This window comes from Schistocerca nitens, chromosome 9, assembly GCF_023898315.1.
Source record: "Schistocerca nitens isolate TAMUIC-IGC-003100 chromosome 9, iqSchNite1.1, whole genome shotgun sequence".
In the NCBI taxonomy this organism is placed as follows: domain Eukaryota; kingdom Metazoa; phylum Arthropoda; class Insecta; order Orthoptera; family Acrididae; genus Schistocerca; species Schistocerca nitens.
This window is the reverse complement of record NC_064622.1, coordinates 246731963-246751217: the sequence shown is the minus strand read 5'-3', so window position 1 is coordinate 246751217 and position 19255 is coordinate 246731963. Positions and strand designations below refer to the sequence as shown.

General features: G+C 43.1%; 1 long non-coding RNA gene across 2 annotated transcripts in view; it reads left to right on the top strand.

Moving 5' to 3' along the window:
* Nucleotides 1–283: 283 nt before the first annotated feature.
* Nucleotides 284–19255, top strand: part of LOC126203180 (uncharacterized) — a 48972-nt gene continuing 30000 nt past the window's right edge. Inside the window, exons 1-2 of one of the 2 annotated variants that reach the window (XR_007540233.1) lie at nt 284–426; nt 4192–4348. This is a non-coding gene — a long non-coding RNA (uncharacterized LOC126203180). The remainder of the gene's footprint in view (nt 427–4191; nt 4349–19255) is intronic. The other variant, XR_007540234.1, reaches the window with a different exon arrangement.

The following is a 19255-nucleotide window of genomic DNA, read 5'->3' as shown; positions in this document are numbered from 1 at the left end:
GTATCATCTTCATCTTTGCCTAGGTGTGGTGTGTCGTCTTCCGGAGCCTTGGCTTTGCTCTGCCGCGATTGGTCCGTTTGCTTTTAAATTCCGGAGGGCGCTGCGTTCTGGAGAGACCTGCTGACGACGAGAGTATCGAGTGCTGCTGCCGGAGTGAGACGGGGAGTTTAGTTTCCGGTTGTGTGGCAGCGCAATGTTGCGGGAAAGGTGGTGTAACTTCCTGTGAACGCATGTGATTGCAACGATCGTCTGTACTCGGGAATGCGGCAGTCGTTCTGGACGGGCTGTGTGATAAGGAAGCTCGGCGTGGCAACTGTTGACGCGGCGTGTCCGCGTTGCTATGGCGGAACTGGGGCGATTGACATAACTCGAGTTGGTGCTGGTTGCAACCTGTCGCCGAATGCTTGTCTGCCTTCTGGACTAACGGTGAGAATTTCTTGACTTGATGCGTCTCACTCAATGTCTGCCCGTGTCGTCGGGTGTGTTTTGCTCTAAGGTCGTGTGCCATGGTGTTGCGCAATTTTAGTAGGCTCAGGCGTGCCCGAAATCCCGATTCAATGATCTGCTGTTATGTTGTCAAGTGTAACTATCACTACAAAAGAGTGTTAAATCTCTGTGCCTTAATAACTGAACCTAAAATATTATCTGTGGTTGAAATTTTATTCTGACCCAAGTGCAATAACGATCTTGTATTTTACAATTTGTTGAGTGGTATTATTATTTAGTACTGGCCGTCACATTTACTAAGTCGAAGATTTACGAAGGCCAGTGGGCGTCATAGACAGCTCCTGCCTAGATAGGCGTTATATTTTGAGGAGGAGGAGGAGGAGGAGGAGATTAGTGTTTAACGTCCCGTCGACAACGAGGTCATTAGAGACGGAGCGCAAGCTCGGGGGAGGGAAGGATGGGGAAGGAAATCGGCCGTGCCCTTTCAAAGGAACCATCCCGGCATTTGCCTGAAGCGATTTAGGGAAATCACGGAAAACCTAAATCAGGATGGCCGGAGACGGGATTGAACAGTCGTCCTCCCGAATGCGAGTCCAGTGTGCTAACCACTGCGCCACCTCGCTCGGTTATATTTTGAACCATGTGTTTCAATGTTTAGTAATTTTTATTTTATGTGTTATAGAGAGTTGCTGTCATGTCCTATGTGGACGATTCGCCATGTTGGTGAAGTTTCTAGTTGTTCTGCTGGTCTGTGCCATATTGCCGGCCGAAGTGGCCGTGCGGTTAAAGGCGCTGCAGTCTGGAACCGCAAGACCGCTACGGTCGCAGGTTCGAATCCTGTCTAGGGCATGGATGTTTGTGATGTCCTTAGGTTAGTTAGGTTTAACTAGTTCTAAGTTCTAGGGGACTAATGACCTCAGCAGTTGAGTCCCATAGTGCTCCGAGCCATTTGAACCATTTTGTGCCATATTGCTGAAGCAGGCAGTCCTAGCACAGCTGATAGTAAATTTTTCCTAGTGGTGAGGAGCACGGGTTGGTTTTAAGTGCTAACTCACAAACTTCAACCATTCTCAAATATTTATTACTGCTGATATTCAGGCCCTTCAGGCCGAGTGGTGACGTCACTACCCCTTTCTGGTTATTAATTTTATCTTGTTAGCTTGTTTCATTAAAAAAAAAACCTTTGGTATCTGAATTTGTCTTTTGGTCTTTACTGCTCCTTTGGACGAAGTAAATTAACTGTTGGTTTTGCATTCTTGTAGCATTATCAAAACAGCATTTGTGGTTATATTTGATTGGCCCTTCTGGCCGAATGATTAAAGTCATTCCTTTCAGTAACTTATTGTACTGGCCAATAATTAATCAAAGGTGTTGGGTCCTTCAGACCGTGATTATCTCCTTATGTTGAATCTTAAGGTTGTCATTCTGACATTACAGTTGTGAATGTTCAGCGGCCCTTCAGGCCTGGAGTTTAAAATTTTTTATTGTGTTTTGTATATATATATATATACCAGTGAACAAGTGTTTTTTAATGTTTAATGTTTAATAAAATTAAATTATGTTTGAAACTGAAACCTCATTTGGGTCTACGCTTTCACTCCCTGCAGCCTTTGAGCTCTGCTTACCTTACGTTTTGGTTAAGTTTTCCCATACCACGACGTATCAATTTGCTCATTAGAAAGTAAAAAATCTTCTCTTATCTGTTACATCATGTATCACAGGACTAGAGTATTTAAACTCATGTTTGGCTCATGACACAGTGCTAAGATCTACCACTGTCACAGGACGCCTCCTCACTTTCGAAATCCCTCTTAAGGTAACCAGATGTCTCACCACATATGAAGTCTCTTAGGGTAACAGCACAGAGAAGTTGTAAATATCAGGTTTATACTACGTATCACTTCATAAATTCGGTAATACATCTGATTTTATTACGACAGTTGTTTCTTCCTGTGTAGCTGGCAGCTTTAAATATCTTTAGAAGATATCGCTGCAACGAACAAAATGTCAAGTCAAGAATCATATCCTTGATGCCCTAGCCATCGCCACCATGCACCAGGCCACTGATATCAAATTTATAGGCTAATTAATTAAACTGATCATGAGAGTCACTTTGCATGGCGCATAATTTTTCTTTTTCAGTAGTCGGATTACGCTCACCAGGTAGTTCAAATGGGAATCCCTGGAGGGAAGACGATGTTCTTTTTAAGGAAGGCTGACCTCAGAAAGATTCTACCACCGACAACAAACATTTCGCGTAAGGACCAAGTTATTAAAAACACGATAACAACGACTATGTTACCCTCACTTGCATAAAAAGCGGTCTTGGTCCTACAGGCACACACAAGATTCGCTGATAGCGTTACGCTTTCTGGTAGAAATGCTGTCTGTGATATGAAATCAAGTCTCTCCATCCAGCCACATACTTGTATTGGATCCTATGAAGGCGTCTTTTAATGATTACAGCCACTGGTGAATCATATTCGTGCCACTCTCATTTCTTCGACGAGGTCGGTTGACAGCTGCTGGATGGTGATTGGTGCGCGTGGAGGTCTCCCCACCGTATCTCACACATGCACGTTGAGATTTAAATCGTGGGAGGCCATCCATTTGCGGAATATCCTCTCGTTATGAAGTTCCTCCACCTGTGCTGTTTGATGTGGTCACACATTACAACCATGCTGAATGCACCCCTGAAACAATGGGCATGGGGAAAAGAGTACAGTATCACAATAACATTAAGTGGCGAGCGTACCATTGTCCACATCATACCAACGGGATCACCAAACCCAACGTGTTCGGCTAAGTTCCTAGGTGCATAACATGTTCCCACCTCTCACCATACGAGAATACGTCCAGGTTATGTTGAATATTGCAGTACGTTCGGATGTAGCAACGACCACCACCAAGTCAACTGCTCTGATGGAACGGCCTTCCACAAGAACTCTTTACTAAACTTGTGTCCAGCATGCACTGCTGTGATCACACACCCTCTTAAGAACCATGATCTGCAATTTGTGATGTCAAGGGCATTATCAAAAATCACGGTGACTTCAGTGTAATTATTGTCTTTAAACATGTCATTTCCGTTCGCCTCCTTGCATAATTCTTTCAGTTACTGTGACATCTGGGCACCAGAGTTAAGTGCATGCAGCACTTCAACACATTTATTAATAACGTACTGAATAATGAACAAGTTTCATGAACCAGTATATACAAAATAGTCGAAATGACATCGTAGTGAATAAATCTGAGTTCGTAGTTAATTAAGCAAAAGAAGAAAAAATTATAGGATAGACTTGAAGAATTTCTTGTTGACGCTGAAGTAAAATGAACAGGCATTTTAGTCGATCAAAATTAATTCATACCCTGAGTAAATGAAATAAAGTTCCATTACGCAGTAACACTCGGCTACGCGAAATCAAAACAGTCACAGTAAGAAGTCGGCAGTGAAAAGTTAATATTCGACTAGCTAAACAATCGAAAAAAGTCGAAGTGCTGCAAGCACTAAGTTAGACAGGGTCTTGACGGAAATCAGCACACTAACGATATATACCAATATCCTGGGTAAACATATCGGCCGTTTGCCATGAACAGAAGTTCCAGAAGTGACCATCTCCACACGGAGTACTGTGGTAGTAAGAGACAGAATCCTGATTGTGTTCTTAACGAGCAAAATGTCTCGAACCAAAATTTTACTTCGTAATCTCTGATGAACTTATTTCCTGACGTTTGTGTTCCTAGTGGGAAGTGTGACCGTGCACCGTTGAAGGCTTGCAGAGCCGTACAGCGCCTCCATCGTCTACACAGGTCTTTGGGCGCCCTTCACACGGGACGGTGTGCCTCTGGTCCCTACAGAAGCGTCCGCTACCTGGATAGCACAACAAGAACTACACCCAAGGTAAACTAACATGCAGCTACGAGTGACCTGCCCCATGTAACGACTATCGCTGCACTTCACCACCTTCGCACTACAAATTATGCTATTTGTTATTTATTTTATTGAAATACTGTCGTAATTTACTTGTTTCAGCTACTTTACGTCCATTCCTGTTTCATTTTTATTTCTATTATTTATTGTCCTAATCAAAAATATAATCTGGAATATGAGAAACAGGACAATGTACATGTTCTCAAAGTCTGTTCTGTCTTCTTCATTTATAAGTGAGATTTTAGACCCTTCACAATGTATTTAATTTTAGAATGATTTCTGTAATCAGTTTTTGTTTCTTGAACATTCAGTTTAAATCTGACTAGTTTAAATTGCCGGCAGACGCATAGATTTTTCAAATAGTTAAACATCTTTTTAAAACATCTTGTTTCCTTATATACAACTGAGTAAATTTTAAAAGAACTGTACTTTTAAATGAATTTATTTGTACATCTACATCTACATCTATACTCCGCGAGCCACCTTACGGTGTGTGGCGGAGGGTACTTATTGTACCACTATCTGATCCCCCCTTCCCTGTTCCATTCACGAATTGTGCGTGGGAAGAACGACTGCTTGTAAGTCTCCGTATTTGCTCTAATTTCTCGGATCTTTTCGTTGTGATCATTACGCGAGATATATGTGGGCGGTAGTAATATGTCGCCCATCTCTTCCCGGAATGTGCTCTCTCGTAATTTCGATAATAAACCTCTCCGTATTGCGTAACGCCTTTCTTGAAGTGTCCGCCACTGGAGCTTGTTCAGCATCTCCGTAACGCTCTCGCGCTGACTAAATGTCCCCATGACGAATCGCGCTGCTTTTCGCTGGATCATGTCTATCTCTTCTATTAATCCAACCTGGTAAGGGTCCCATACTGATGAGCAATACTCAAGAATCGGACGAACAAGCGTTTTGTAAGCTACTTCTTTCGTCGATGAGTCACATTTTCTTAGAATTCTTCCTATGAATCTCAACCTGGCGCCTGCTTTTCCCACTATTTGTTTTATGTGATCATTCCACTTCAGATCGCTCCGGATAGTAACTCCTAAGTATTTTACGGTCGTTACCGCTTCCAATGATTTACCACCTATGGCATAATCGTACTGGAATGGATTTCTGCCCCTATGTATGCGCATTATATTACATTTATCTACGTTTAGGGAAAGCTGCCAGCTGTCGCACCATTCATTAATCCTCTGCAGGTCTTCCTGGAGTACGTACGAGTCTTCTGATGTTGCTACTTTCTTGTAGACAACCGTGTCATCTGCAAATAGCCTCACGGAGCTACCGATGTTGTCAACTAAGTCATTTATGTATATTGTAAACAATAAAGGTCCTAACACGCTTCCTTGCGGTACTCCCGAAATTACCTCTACATCTGCAGATTTTGAACCGTTAAGAATGACATGTTGTGTTCTTTCTTCTAGGAAATCCTGAATCCAATCACAAACCTGGTCCGATATTCCGTAAGCTCGTATTTTTTTCACTAAACGTAAGTGCGGAACCGTATCAAATGCCTTCCTGAAGTCCAGGAATACGGCATCAATCTGCTCGCCAGTGTCTACGGCACTGTGAATTTCTTGGACAAATAGGGCGAGCTGAGTTTCACATGATCTCTGTTTGCGGAATCCATGTTGGTTATGATGAAGGAGATTTGTATTATCTAAGAACGTCATAATACGAGAACATAAAACATGTTCCATTATTCTACAACAGATTGACGTAAGCGAAATAGGCCTATAATTATTCGCATCTGATTTATGACCCTTCTTGAAAATGGGAACGACCTGCGCTTTCTTCCAGTCGCTAGGTACTTTACGTTCTTCCAGAGATCTACGATAAATTGCTGATAGAAAGGGGGCAAGTTCTTTAGCATAATCACTGTAGAATCTTACGGGTATCTCGTCTGGTCCGGATGCTTTTCCGCTACTAAGTGATAGCAGTTGTTTTTCAATTCCGATATCGTTTATTTCAATATTTTCCATTTTGGCGTCCGTGCGACGGCTGAAGTCAGGGACCGTGTTACGATTTTCCGCAGTGAAACAGTTTCGGAACACTGAATTCAGTATTTCTGCCTTTCTTCGGTCGTCCTCTGTTTCGGTGCCATCGTGGTCAACGAGTGACTGAATAGGGGATTTAGATCCGCTTACCGATTTTACATATGACCAAAACTTTTTAGGGTTCTTGTTTAGATTTTTGCCAATGTTTTATGTTCGAATTCGTTGAATGCTTCTCTCATTGCTCTCTTTACGCTCTTTTTCGCTTCGTTCAGCTTTTCCTTATCAGCTATGATTTGTACATTAAGGGCATGTCAACGACCTGTAAAATTGCTTTGCATTGTATACCCTCAAGCGCCAAAGAAACGGCTATAGGCATGTGAATTCCAATACGGAGAAATGTAAACAGACAGAATACGGCGCTGCAGTTGGTTACGCCTAATAAGACAACAAGTACCTGGCGCAGTTGTTAGATTGGTTACTGCTGCTGCAATGACAGGTTATCAAGATTTAAGTGAGTTTGAACGTGGTGTTATAGCCGGAGCACGAGCGATGGAACACAGTATCTCCGAGGTAGCGATGAAATGGAATTTTCCCCTACGACCTTTTCACAAATGTACCGTGAATAGTAGGAATCCGGAAATCAACAAATCTTGGACATCGCTTCGGCCGGAAAAAGAACGGGACCAAGGGCGACGAAAGAGAATCGTTCAACGTAACTGAAGTGTAACTCTTCCGGAAATTTCTGAAGATTTCAGTGTTGGGCCACCAACAAGTCTCCGCGTGCAAACCAATCAACGAAACATCATCGATATGGACTTTCGGAGCCGAAGGCCTACTCGTGTACCCTTGATGACTGCACGACACAAAGCTTTACGCCCGTCAACAGCGACATTGGATTGTTGTTGTCTGGAAACATGTTACCCGGTCGGACGAGTCTCGTTTCATATTATATCGAGCAGGTGGACGTGTACGGGTGTGGAGACAACCTCTTGAATCCAAGAACCCTTCGTGTCACCAGGGGACTGTTCCAGCTGGCGGAGATTCTGTAATGGTGTGGAGTGATGTGGCCCCTGATACGTCTAGATACGTCTCTGATAGGTAACACGTGTGTAGGCATCCTGTCTGATTACTTGCATCTGTTCATGTCCATTGTTCATTCCGACGGATTTGAGCAATTCTAGCAGGACAATACGACACCCCACACGTCCAGAATTGCTACAGAGTGGCTCCAGAAAAGCTTTTCTGTGTTTAAACACTTCCGCTGGCCACCAACCTCCTCAGACATGAAAATTATTGAGCATATCTGGCATGTCTTGCAACGTGCTATTCAGAAGGGATCTCCAACCCCTCGTACTCTAACGGACTTATTGACAGCCCTTCAGAACTCATCGTGTCAATTCCCTCCAACACTATTCAACTGAAATTAGTCAACTCCATGCCACGTCGTGTTGCGGCACTTCTGCGTGCTCGCGGGGACCCTATACGATATTAGGCAGGTTTCTTTGGCTCATCATTGTAAGTTCCACTGTTTCCTTTTTCTCCGATTGATTAACAGTACACAGGGTGGTCCATTGATCGTGACCGGGCCAAATATCTCACGAAATAAGCGTCAGACGAAAAAACTGCAAAGAACGAAACTTGTCTAGCTTGAAGGGGGAAACCAGATAGCGCTATGGTTGGCCCGCTAGACGGCGATACTCTAGGTCAAACGGATATCAACAGCGTTTTTTTAAATAGGAACCCCCATTTTTTATTATATATTCGTGTAGTACGTAAAGAAATATGAATGTTTTAGTTGGACCACTTTTTTCGCTTTGTGATAGATGGCTCTGTAATAGTCACAAACATATGACTCACAATTTTAGACGAACCGTTGGTAACAGGTAGGTTTTCAAAATTAAAATACAGAACGCAGGTACGTCTGAACATTTTATTTCGGTTGTTCCAATGTGATACATGTACCTTTGTGAACTTATCATTTCTGAGAACGCATGCTGTTACAGCTTGATTACCTGTAAATACCACATTAATCCAATAAATGCTCAAAATTATGTCTGCCAACCTCAATGCATTTGGCAATACGTGTAATGACATTGCTCTCAACTGCGAGTAGTTCGTCTTCCATAATGTTCGCACACGCATTGGCAATGCGCTGACGCATGTTGTCAGGCGTTGTCGGTGGATCACGATAGCAAATATCCTTCAACTTTCCCCACACAAAGAAATCCGGGGACGTCAGATCCGGTTAACGTGCGGGCCATGGTATGGTGCTTCGACGACCAATCCACCTGTCATGAAATATGCTATTCAATACCGCTTCAACCGCACGCGAGCTATGTGCCGGAAATCCATCATGTTGGAAGTACATCGCCATTCTGTCATGCAGTGAAACATCTTGTAATAACATCAGTAGAACATTACGTAAGAAATCAGCATACGTTGCACCATTCAGATTGCCATCGATAAAATGGGGACCAATTATCCTTCCTCCCATAATGCCGCACCATACATTAACCCGCCAAGGTCGCTGATGTTCCACTTGTCGCAGCCATCGTGGATTTTCCGTTGCCCAATAGTGCATATTATGCCGGTTTACGTTACCGCTGTTCGTGAATGGCGCTTCGTCGCTAAACAGAACGCGTACAAAAAATCTGTCATCTTCCCGTAATTTGTCTTGTGCCCAGTGGCAGAAGTGTACACGGCGTAAAAAAGGGTCGCCATGCAATTACTCGTGCATTGAAATATGGTACGGGTGCAATCGATGTTAATGTAGCATTCTCAACACCGACGTTTTTGAGATATCCGATTCTCGCGCAATTTGTCTGTTACTGACGTGCGGATTAGCCGCGACAGCAGCTAAAACACCTACTTGGGCATCATCATTTGTTGCAGGTCGTGGTTGACGTTTCACATGTGGCTGAACACTTCCTGTTTCCTTAAATAACATAACTATCCGGCGAACGGTCCGGACACTTGGATGATGTCGTCCAGGATACTGAGCAGCACACATAGCACACGCCCGTTGGGCATTTTGATCACAATAGCCATACATCAACACGATATCGACCTTTTCCGCAATTGGTAAACGGTCCATTTTCACACGGGTAATGCATCACGAAGCAAATACCGCCGCACTGGCGGAATGTTACGTGATACCACGTACTTATACGTTTGTGACTATTACAGCGCCATCTATCACAAAGTGAAAAAAGTGGTCCAACTAAAACATTCATATTTCTTTACGTACTACACGAATATATAATAAAAATGGGGGTTCCTATTAAAAAAAACGCTGTTGATATCCGTTTGACCTATGGTATCGCCGTCTAGCGGGCCAACCATAGCGCCATCTGGTTTCCCCCTTCAAGCTAGACAAGTTTCGTTCTTTGTAGTTTTTTCGTTTGATGCTTATTTCGTGAGATATTTGGCCCGGTCACTATCAATGGTCCACCCTGTATACTACTGCTACGGTGTACTCTCACACGTAACGGTGTCCTTTTACTTTCTTTCCCGCTGCCACGGTTTCGATCATACTTCGACAAATCAAATCTTATTTTTTGCCCTATAACCACGTGTTTAAAATTTCACTCCATAATGTGCCCTCCACTATACTACGTCTTAACGTTCGCCAATCTCGGAGGGTCCAGAACCACCAAGCCTACGTGTAGTCTCCACTGATCTGTACATTTCATTTCCATTGTCTCCTCTTTCTTTTACTCAGATAACTTCTATCTCCACACATCTCTCTTTCTGTTTTACTGCTATTTTCTCTCACTGACCACCAAAATCTCCTGTCTCTTTGGCTCCCATTACTGTTATCTTCATCCATCTCTGTTTCTGTTTCACTGCCACTGTCTCCTCTTTCTCTCCCACTCTTCACCGTCACTCTCTCTCTCTCTCTCTCTCTCTCTCTCTCTCTGCTACTCACCTTCCGCTCAAGAACAAGGCGGAATGAGGAAGCTGGTTCCCCACTATTCTGTTATAGTTTTTTAAAGAGGAACATATTCGCCTTTTTGTACTTCAAATAGAGCATATTCCGCTGCTTCCCTTCTTTTCCCCGTTGCAGCAGGTTGTGCTGCTTATGTAAAAGGAATTCCACTGGGCAGTAAAATTTTATTTATGCACTTCGATACATTTATATACTTTGATACATAAAAACAATAAATAAGTACACTTAATATAAGATTGGACAAAATCGTTTGCTTTACATTTGTCTGCATTCTTTGCTTATCGATCGCAGTTGATTGAAAACACTTGGCTTATGATTTGTATCTTAAAAGAGTAAAAATTTTATTTTATTAAATTTGTAGTGTTTCCAGTTTTACAAAATTTTTGGCACTCATTTTTTTTTCAGGTACTTGAAGACTCTTTGTACCCCATGTTGTGTCATTCCAGTACCAGTTTTGGGCATATTTGTAGATGCGTGAAGTGCCGATTGTACAGCGACAGCGCTGCATAAAGTTTTATTGGTGGTAAAATACTGACTAAAAAGAGAGTTTGGTGACATCAGCACAGTTGCGATGGCCATAGAGCCCTTGCCCATTTTCACTACGTCAGTTAAGCTACATTTACGCATCAAGTCGCTTATTACGCACATATTTTTCGTGCATATATACTGTAGCTTCGGACCTCTTGATCTCTGTAGCGGATGATGATATCGAAGGAGATTTAGTGTTTACCAAGAATAGTGACCAGTGCACCGAAGTGAAGTCGCATCAGGCGAGCTGCCGGTCGAAGGTACGATGTCCCAGCGTGATGATGGTGATGGTTTCACAGTTGTCTGCGATGTGACTGCCGCTGGAAAGTGCGGGGAGGGCCTAAATAGTCGCTAGCTCAGAGGTTCTACACTGAGGTGACAAAAGTCATGGGATACCTCCTAATATCGTGTAGAATCTCCTCTAGCCAGTCGTACTGCAGCAACTCGACGTGGCATGGACTCATGAAGTTGGAAGACCCCTGCAGAAATAATGAGCCACGCTACCTCTGCAACTGTCTATAATAGCGAAAGAGTTGTCGGTGCAGGACTCACACCTCAGAGCCAATATCAGTTAAATTAAATAAATTAAACTACTATCAAATCCACCTTCATTAACAGTATTTCCATCAAATCCGTTATAAACAAAAATCTATTGTAACCCACGAGCACGAAATGACCTCTCAATTACGTCCCATAAACGTTCGATGGGATTCACGCCGGGTGATCTGGTTGGCCAAATCATTCGCTCGAACTGTCCAGAATGTTCCTCTAACCTAACGCGAACACCTGTAGCCCAGTAACATGGCACATTGTCAAATGGTTCAAATGGCTTTAAGCACTATGGAACTTAACACCTAAGGTCATCAGTCCCCTAGACTTTATTTAAACGTAACTAACCTAAGGACATCACACACACCCATGCCCGAGGCAGGATTCGAACCTGCGACCGTAGCAGCAGCGCGGCTATGGACTGAAGAGCCTAGTACCGCTCGGCCGTGGCACATTGTCATCCATAAAAAAATACATCGTTTTTGGGAACATGTAGTCGATGAGTGACTGTAAACAGTCTCCGAGTGCCCGAATATAACCATTTCCATTCAATGATCGGTTCAGTCGGACCAGAGGAACCAGTCCATTCCATGTAAACAAAGTCCACATCATTATGGAGCAACCACCAGCCTACACAGTGTCTTGTTGACTACTTGGGTCGATGGGTTTGTCGGGTAGGTGCGACACTCGAACTGTACCATCACATCTTATCAGCTGAAATCGAGACTTATCTGAGCAGGCCAAGGTTTTCCGTAATCTGGAGTCCAACCGACACGGTCACGAGCCCAGGAGAGGCGTGCAGGCGATGTCGTACTGTAAGCAAAGGCACTCACGTCGATCGTCTGCTGCCATAGCCCATTAACGCCAAATGTCGCCACACTGTCCTAACCGATACCTTCGTCGTACGTCCCATATTGATTTCTCCGGTTATTTCACGCAGTGTCGCTTGTCTTTTAGTACCGACTACTCTACACAAACGATGCTGCTCTCATTGAACTCCGTTGTCTGTGGTGAGAGGTAATGGCAGAAATTTGATGTTCACGGCACACTCTTGACGCTGTGGATCTCGGAATATTGAATTCCCCAACGATTTCGGAAATAGAATGTCTCATGCGTCTAGCTAGAATTACTATTCCTCTATCAGAGTCTGTTAATTCCCGTCGTGTGGGCATAATCACATCGCAAACCTTTCCACATGAATTACTTGAGTACAAATGACAGCTCCGATTTTTTTCCTTCTTTTTTTTTCTTTTATTGTGAGGCGGAGGGCGGGCTGTGAGATGATACGAGCCGCAGTTTTTCAGCCGGATGAGAGTAAAAATTTATGAAACATATTATGAAATGGGACACAGCGGTTGACAAAATGAACGTTTGACGTAATAAAAAGACATTATTAAGTTGCATAATTAAAAATTCAAAAGGCGGATTTGTTGATTAATCAAAGGTTCACAAAGATGAAATGGAAAATATATGTTTCACAAAAGATAAAAGACAGAGGAACAGTTGCATAATTTAAAAAAGTAAAAAGCCGGTGTTTTGACTGATTAAGACAGAGACATGAGTGAAGTGATGGACAGGCCACGACCACCAGAAGGAGGGGCATCATCGGAACGTAGCAGTTGGGCTTTTGTGTAAGAGGATCTTTCTGTGGGCGGATGTTTGCAGCAAGAATTCGGGAGAGTGAAGAGGGATGCTGTTCCGGACCAGATCCTTGGGATGTATGTGGGAAGGTATGAAAAGGAAGGGAGTGCTGACCAGGAGAAGTGGGGTGGGTTCTTTTAGAAGTGATAGGACTAGTATACATCAGAGCAGATTTCATGGTCGGGTATGGGAAGGCGATTAAAGTTTCGTTGGGAGAGAATTTGGAGTGTGTGGAGCTGTAGCGTCGGGGGAAATGTGGATGTAGCAACGTGGCAGAGTATTAGGAGCAGTGAGCAGGGGTGAAACTAAGGGATAGGTAGTGTCGAGTTTACGGGTAACGCAGGATATTCGGACCATGGATGAAGGTAATCAGACGGATGCCATATTCCTTGACTTCCGGAAAGCGTTTGACTCGGTGCCACACTGCAGACTCCTAACTAAGGTACGAGCATATGGGGTTGGTTCCCAAATATGTTAGTGGCTCAAAGACTTCTTAAGTAATAGAACCCAGTCCGTTGTCCTCGATGGTGAGTGTTCATCGGAGGTGGTGTCATCTGGAGTGCCCCATGGAAGTGTGGTAGGTCCGCTGTTGTTTTCTATCTACATAAATGATATTTTGGACAGTGTGGATAGCAATGTGCGGTTGCTTGCTGATGATTCTGTGGTGTACGGGAAGGTGTCGTCGTTGAGTGACTGTAGGAAGACACAAGATGACTTGGACAGGATTTGTGATTGGTGTAAAGAATGGCAGCTAACTCTAAATATACAAGGTGTTACAAAAAGGTACGGCCAAACTTTCAGGAAACATTCCTCACACACAAAGAAAGAAAATATGTTATGTGGAAATGTGTCCGGAAACGCTTACTTTCCATGTTAGAGCTCATTTTATTACTTCTCTTCAAATCACATTAATCATGGAATGGAAACACACAGCAACAGAACGTAGCAGCGTGACTTCAAACACTTTGTTACAGGAAATGTTCAAAATGTCCTCCGTTAGCGAGGATACATGCATCCACCCTCCGTCGCATGGAGTTCCCTGATGCGCTGACGCAGCCCTGGAGAATGGCGTATTGTATCACAGCCGTTCACAATACGAGCACGAAGAGTCTCTACATTTGGTACCGGGGTTGCGTAGACAAGGGCTTTCAAATGCCCCCATGAATGAAAATCAGGAGGGTTGAGGTCAGGAGAGAGTGGAGGCCGTGGAATTGGTCCACCTCTACCAGTCCATTGGTCACCGAATCTGTTGTTAAGAAGCGTACGAACACTTCGACTGAAATGTGCAGGAGCTCCATCATGCATGAACCACATGTTGTGTCGTACTTGTAAAGGCACATGTTCTAGCAGCACAGGTAGAGTATCCCATATGAAATCATGATAACGTGCTCCATTGAGCGTAGGTGGAAGAACAAACTAAAATGAGCTCTAACATGGAAATTAAGCGTTTCCGGACACATGTCCACATAACATCTTTTCTTTATTTGTGTGTGAGGAATGTTTCCTGAAAGTTTGGCCGTACCTTTTTGTAACACCCTGTAGATAAATGTAAATTAATGCAGATGAATAGGAAAAAGAATCCCGTAATGTTTGAATACTCCATTAGTAGTGTAGCGCTTGACATAGTCACGTCAGTTAAATATTTGGGTGTAACATTGCAGAGCGATATGAAGTGGGACAAGCATGTAATGGCAGTTGTGGGGAAGGCGGATAGTCGTCTTCGGTTCATTGGTAGAATTTTGGAAAGATGTGGTTCATCTGTAAAGGAGACCGATTATAAAACACTAATACGACCTATTCTTGAGTACTGCTCGAGAGTTTGGGATCCCTATCAGGTCGGATTGAGGGAGGACATAGAAGCAATTCAGAGGCGGGCTGCTAGATTTGTTACTGGTAGGTTTGATCATCACGCGAGTGTTACGGAAATGCTTCAGGAACTCGGGTGGGAGCCTCTGGAGGAAAGGAGGCGTTCTTTTCGTGAATCGCTACTGAGGAGGTTTAGAGAACCAGCATTTGAGGCTGACTGTAGTACAATTTTATTGCCACCAATTTATATTTCGCGGAAAGACCACAAAGATAAGATAAGGAGATTAGGGCTCGTACAGAGGCATATAGGCAGTCATTTTTCCCTCGTTCTGTTTGGGAGTGGAACAGGGAGAGAAGATGCTAGTTGTGGTACGAGGTACCCTCTGCCACGCACCGTATGGTGGATTGCGGAGTATGTATGTAGATGTAGACGTGTTTACAGTGGGCAGCTCCGCCAATGCACCGCCCTTTTATACCTTGTGTACCCAATATTACAGCCACCTGTATGTGTGCACATCGTTATCCCATGACTATTGCCACCTCGGTGTATATTTCTGATCTGCTGCTCTTGTCTCCTCGGCGGCAGGGAGCAGTGTGGAATGCGCGCGCCACAGGTGAAGCGCGTGTCGAAGTGTGCTGGCCGGTCCGTGGTGGCCGCCCTGTGTTGACCGAGGCACGTGGCCGTTTTCCTCCTGAGGTCGCAGCACGGTTGCAGTTATGCAAAGTGCGCTGGCTGGGCCGATGTCGCGAGAGAGTACCGTCTGCGCAGAATGGCCGTCGCTCCACGGAAGCTACCTTCTAGACCACTCGTATACGGTAACAGGTGATTCTATGTACGGTCCAAGTTTCATCGGGCGCTGTTACTTGACAGTGACACTTAATGCCAAAGTCACATTCGCTCTTAACTTATGCACACCAGTGCACTTCCATTTGAATGAAGTATTACATCAGAAAGGTTAAAAAAAACTTTTGTTACATATCCACAGTTCACTATTCCAGCTACTGGGAGTCGCTGCTTATTTCCACAATGGACAGCCATAGTCGTGACGTCTGCTGCTTTTTCACACTAGCGAACAAGAAGCAGGTTCCTAATAGGATAAGCTAAGTGCTTAATACCGTGTCGAGTGTTGCCCCATAGCCTCAAATGGGTCAAATGGCTCTAAGCACTATGGGACTTAACATCTGAGGTCATCAGTCCCCTAGAACTTACAACTACTTAAACCTAAGAACATCACACATATCCATGCCCGAGGCAGGATTCGAACCTCCGACCGTAGCAGTCGCGCGGTTCCGGACTGAAGCGCCTAGAACCGCTCAGCCACAGTGGCCGGCCCCATAGCCTCCCTTCGCTTCCCAACGAGGTGAAAATGCCAATAGTTTTTTTTTTTTTTTCGTTTCTGTAACTGTGTGAAGAGACAACTGTTGAAAACAAATTAGCAACTTTCATTGAAAATTAAACTGTTATTAATCTATGAAAGCAATATTTAAATAAATAAAATGTCGACATCAACACACAGTAAACTAGTCGCATAAATGTTATTATTTCGAACTATCTTCTTTTTATTCATCTACATTTGTACTCCGCAAACAACTTTACCGTCGATACAGAAGCCATCAAAATAGAAGATTAATAAATAAAACCGCACTCAAGGCAGGCCCGCTGGCTATTGCCAGTCGGCAGTCTGCAAACTCTACGCCCAACATCAAAAGAGTAAAAGGAACTACACTGTTATGTGTGGAAAGAGTACGCTGAGAGCGTCTGGAAACGGAGAAAAGTTTGCTAAATTAGTAGAAGAAAAATGGATGTCGATTTGGAAGGTGTAGCGGATCCCATATCAGAGTTTGGCATAGCATTGGAAGACCTGCGATCAGATAAGGCTGATATAGATACCATCACTTGGAGAGCTTGGCAACCAAACGATAAATCTGTTAGACTGGAGACATAACACTAGGTTTTCATAACTGTATCATTCACTTAATCCCGAAGATGGGCATGAATTGACAGCTCATGCACACAAGCTTCTGACGAGAACACAAACTGAAAAGAAAGATGAGCATGTTCTTTGTGACGATCTGTTTGGAGTTTGGATAGGTAAAGGACCAAAGATGTAGTTTTACGTTGGACTTGATAATGGAAGCAAGACTTACGGAAAATCAAGGATTTGTTGATCTAGAAAAAGTGTTCTACACTGTAAATCTGTGGTAGATGTTTGAAATGGTAAGAAAAATAGGTATACGCTATAGCGGAAGACGGATAATAAGCAATATATACAACAACGAAATGGGAATGATCAGAATTGACGCCCTAGAGAGAAGTGCAAGGATTACAAATGACATATGGCAGGAGTTTAGACTTTGTCTTGTATTGTTCAGTCTGTATATTACAGAAGCAATAAAGTAAGAAAATGGAAGGTTAAGAAGAGGGCTTAAAATTGAGGGTGAAAATGGGTCAGTTATATGGTTCGCTGATACCACTGCCATATTCTACGAAAGTGAAGAAAAATTACAGGGCACTCTGAATGAAATGTAAAGTCTACTATTTTTATAGAGTGAACCAAAAATTAGAGAAGTATTCACAATCAGCATAAATGAGACAAACAACATTTTAATTCGACACTGTATAATGAAATAACGAAATTCTGCCACTTTGGAAGCAAGCTAGTGCATGAACGGTAAAGCAAGGCTATAAGACGCAGGTTAGTTCAGGTAAAGACAGCATTCCTCGACAAAGGAAATCTACTAGTGTCTAATTTGTGCCATAATTTGTGGAATAAATTTCTAACGACTTTTGGTGTGATGTGACTCTTATATGTGGAAAATTAAAGTAATTGAGAAGATTCTCCACAGGATCGGCGAGAGAAATAATTTGTGGATAATACAAAAAAAACTGGACGACGGGATGATAGGACATCTGGATATAGCTGCCATGTAGAGTAAAAATTACAGGTAAAGACGGATGTTCCCATATATGGTGACTAGTCATAAATTAACCTCTGATTGGATTTTAAACAAAAACAAATGCTTGTAGTTTCATGATGCTTGCGTGGCTGGAAAAGGATATTTTAAGGTCACACTGCTTCAGTGATCACGTGATCACGTCGCTGTGTTCGTCAGTGTGTAAGGAGCAAGCGACTGAAATAGACGGTGTTACTGCGTCTTTCTGCAATTACGAGGTACGTTCTGTCGTTCTCTTCCTGCAAGCAGAAGGATTCAATGCTGTCGGTATTCAACGTCAATTGTGTTGTGTGTGGGGTTATGAGCGATCATCCTGTGAGGAAGTGAGGCTGAAAATTCAATGCTGTGATGAAATTGGTCGAGGAAGATACTCAAATATGAGAAACTTGTACAACATATTGACGAAATTATGTTATACAATGCTTCACTGATTCCGAACTTTCTGAAGATGTGCTTTAGATTGCTGAGCTAACCCAGGTTACCTTAAGTCCTGTGCATGGTGGGTATTAAAGTGTTTAAATAACTTATACGAAAATGAAAGGTTGATTTCAGCGTTGACATTCCCTCAGCACTACTAGGAAGAGAGAGGGAAACTACTGAACAGAATCTTGAATGAGGTGCAGTCTAAACAGTGGATGCACATTCATGCTTCCTATAGAGCCAAAAAAATCAAGTAAGCGTCGTCAAACTGCAAACTAATGGTTACAATTTCCTGGAACTAAAAACAATTTTGAGAGTAATGCACGAAAAATACTGTGACATCACATGTGTATTCTGAGATCCTTCGATGGTCACTCCAAAACAAATAACTCCAGATGATCGCCGAAGGCGCATTCTCCCACACGACAGTGCAGGACTCCATACTGTGAATCGAAGAAAAAACTCTGACTTTTTGATACGGAGAGTTTTCGACATTCTTCCTATAGTCCGACTTTGGGATCAATTGAGATTCATTTGTCTTTCCATGTGAAAGCCTGGGTGGCTGCGCTGCACTTCACAACCAACGATGAGCTCACCTTGTAAATAGATACTGTATATAATTTTTATCTATTTTTATAATAGGCAGTCGTATGTTAATTTAGCAATAGCTCTCGTATACAATAAATAATTCAAGCTTTTGGGTTTACGTGGTGCTCTGAGATTAAAAGAGATTGAAAGCAGAGAGGAAATTGTGGTGGGCCAGGAAATTGTGGCGGGCCACCAATCAGAACACTGATCTTCAAAAAAGTCCAGATTGTTCTCAGTACAAAGTGATTCTCTCAGAAAATGTTACTAGCTTTTTGATCTTTCATTTCCTCTATACTGAAAAAATCAACCCAACCTCTGTAGAAAAATACTGTTGGTGAAATGACCAAGCAGGGGACTTTCAATATGCAATGGCACTTATTCAGAACCATCAGCATTTAGGGTTTGTCAGCAACCTCTGTATTACTCAGTATTCAGTTCCAT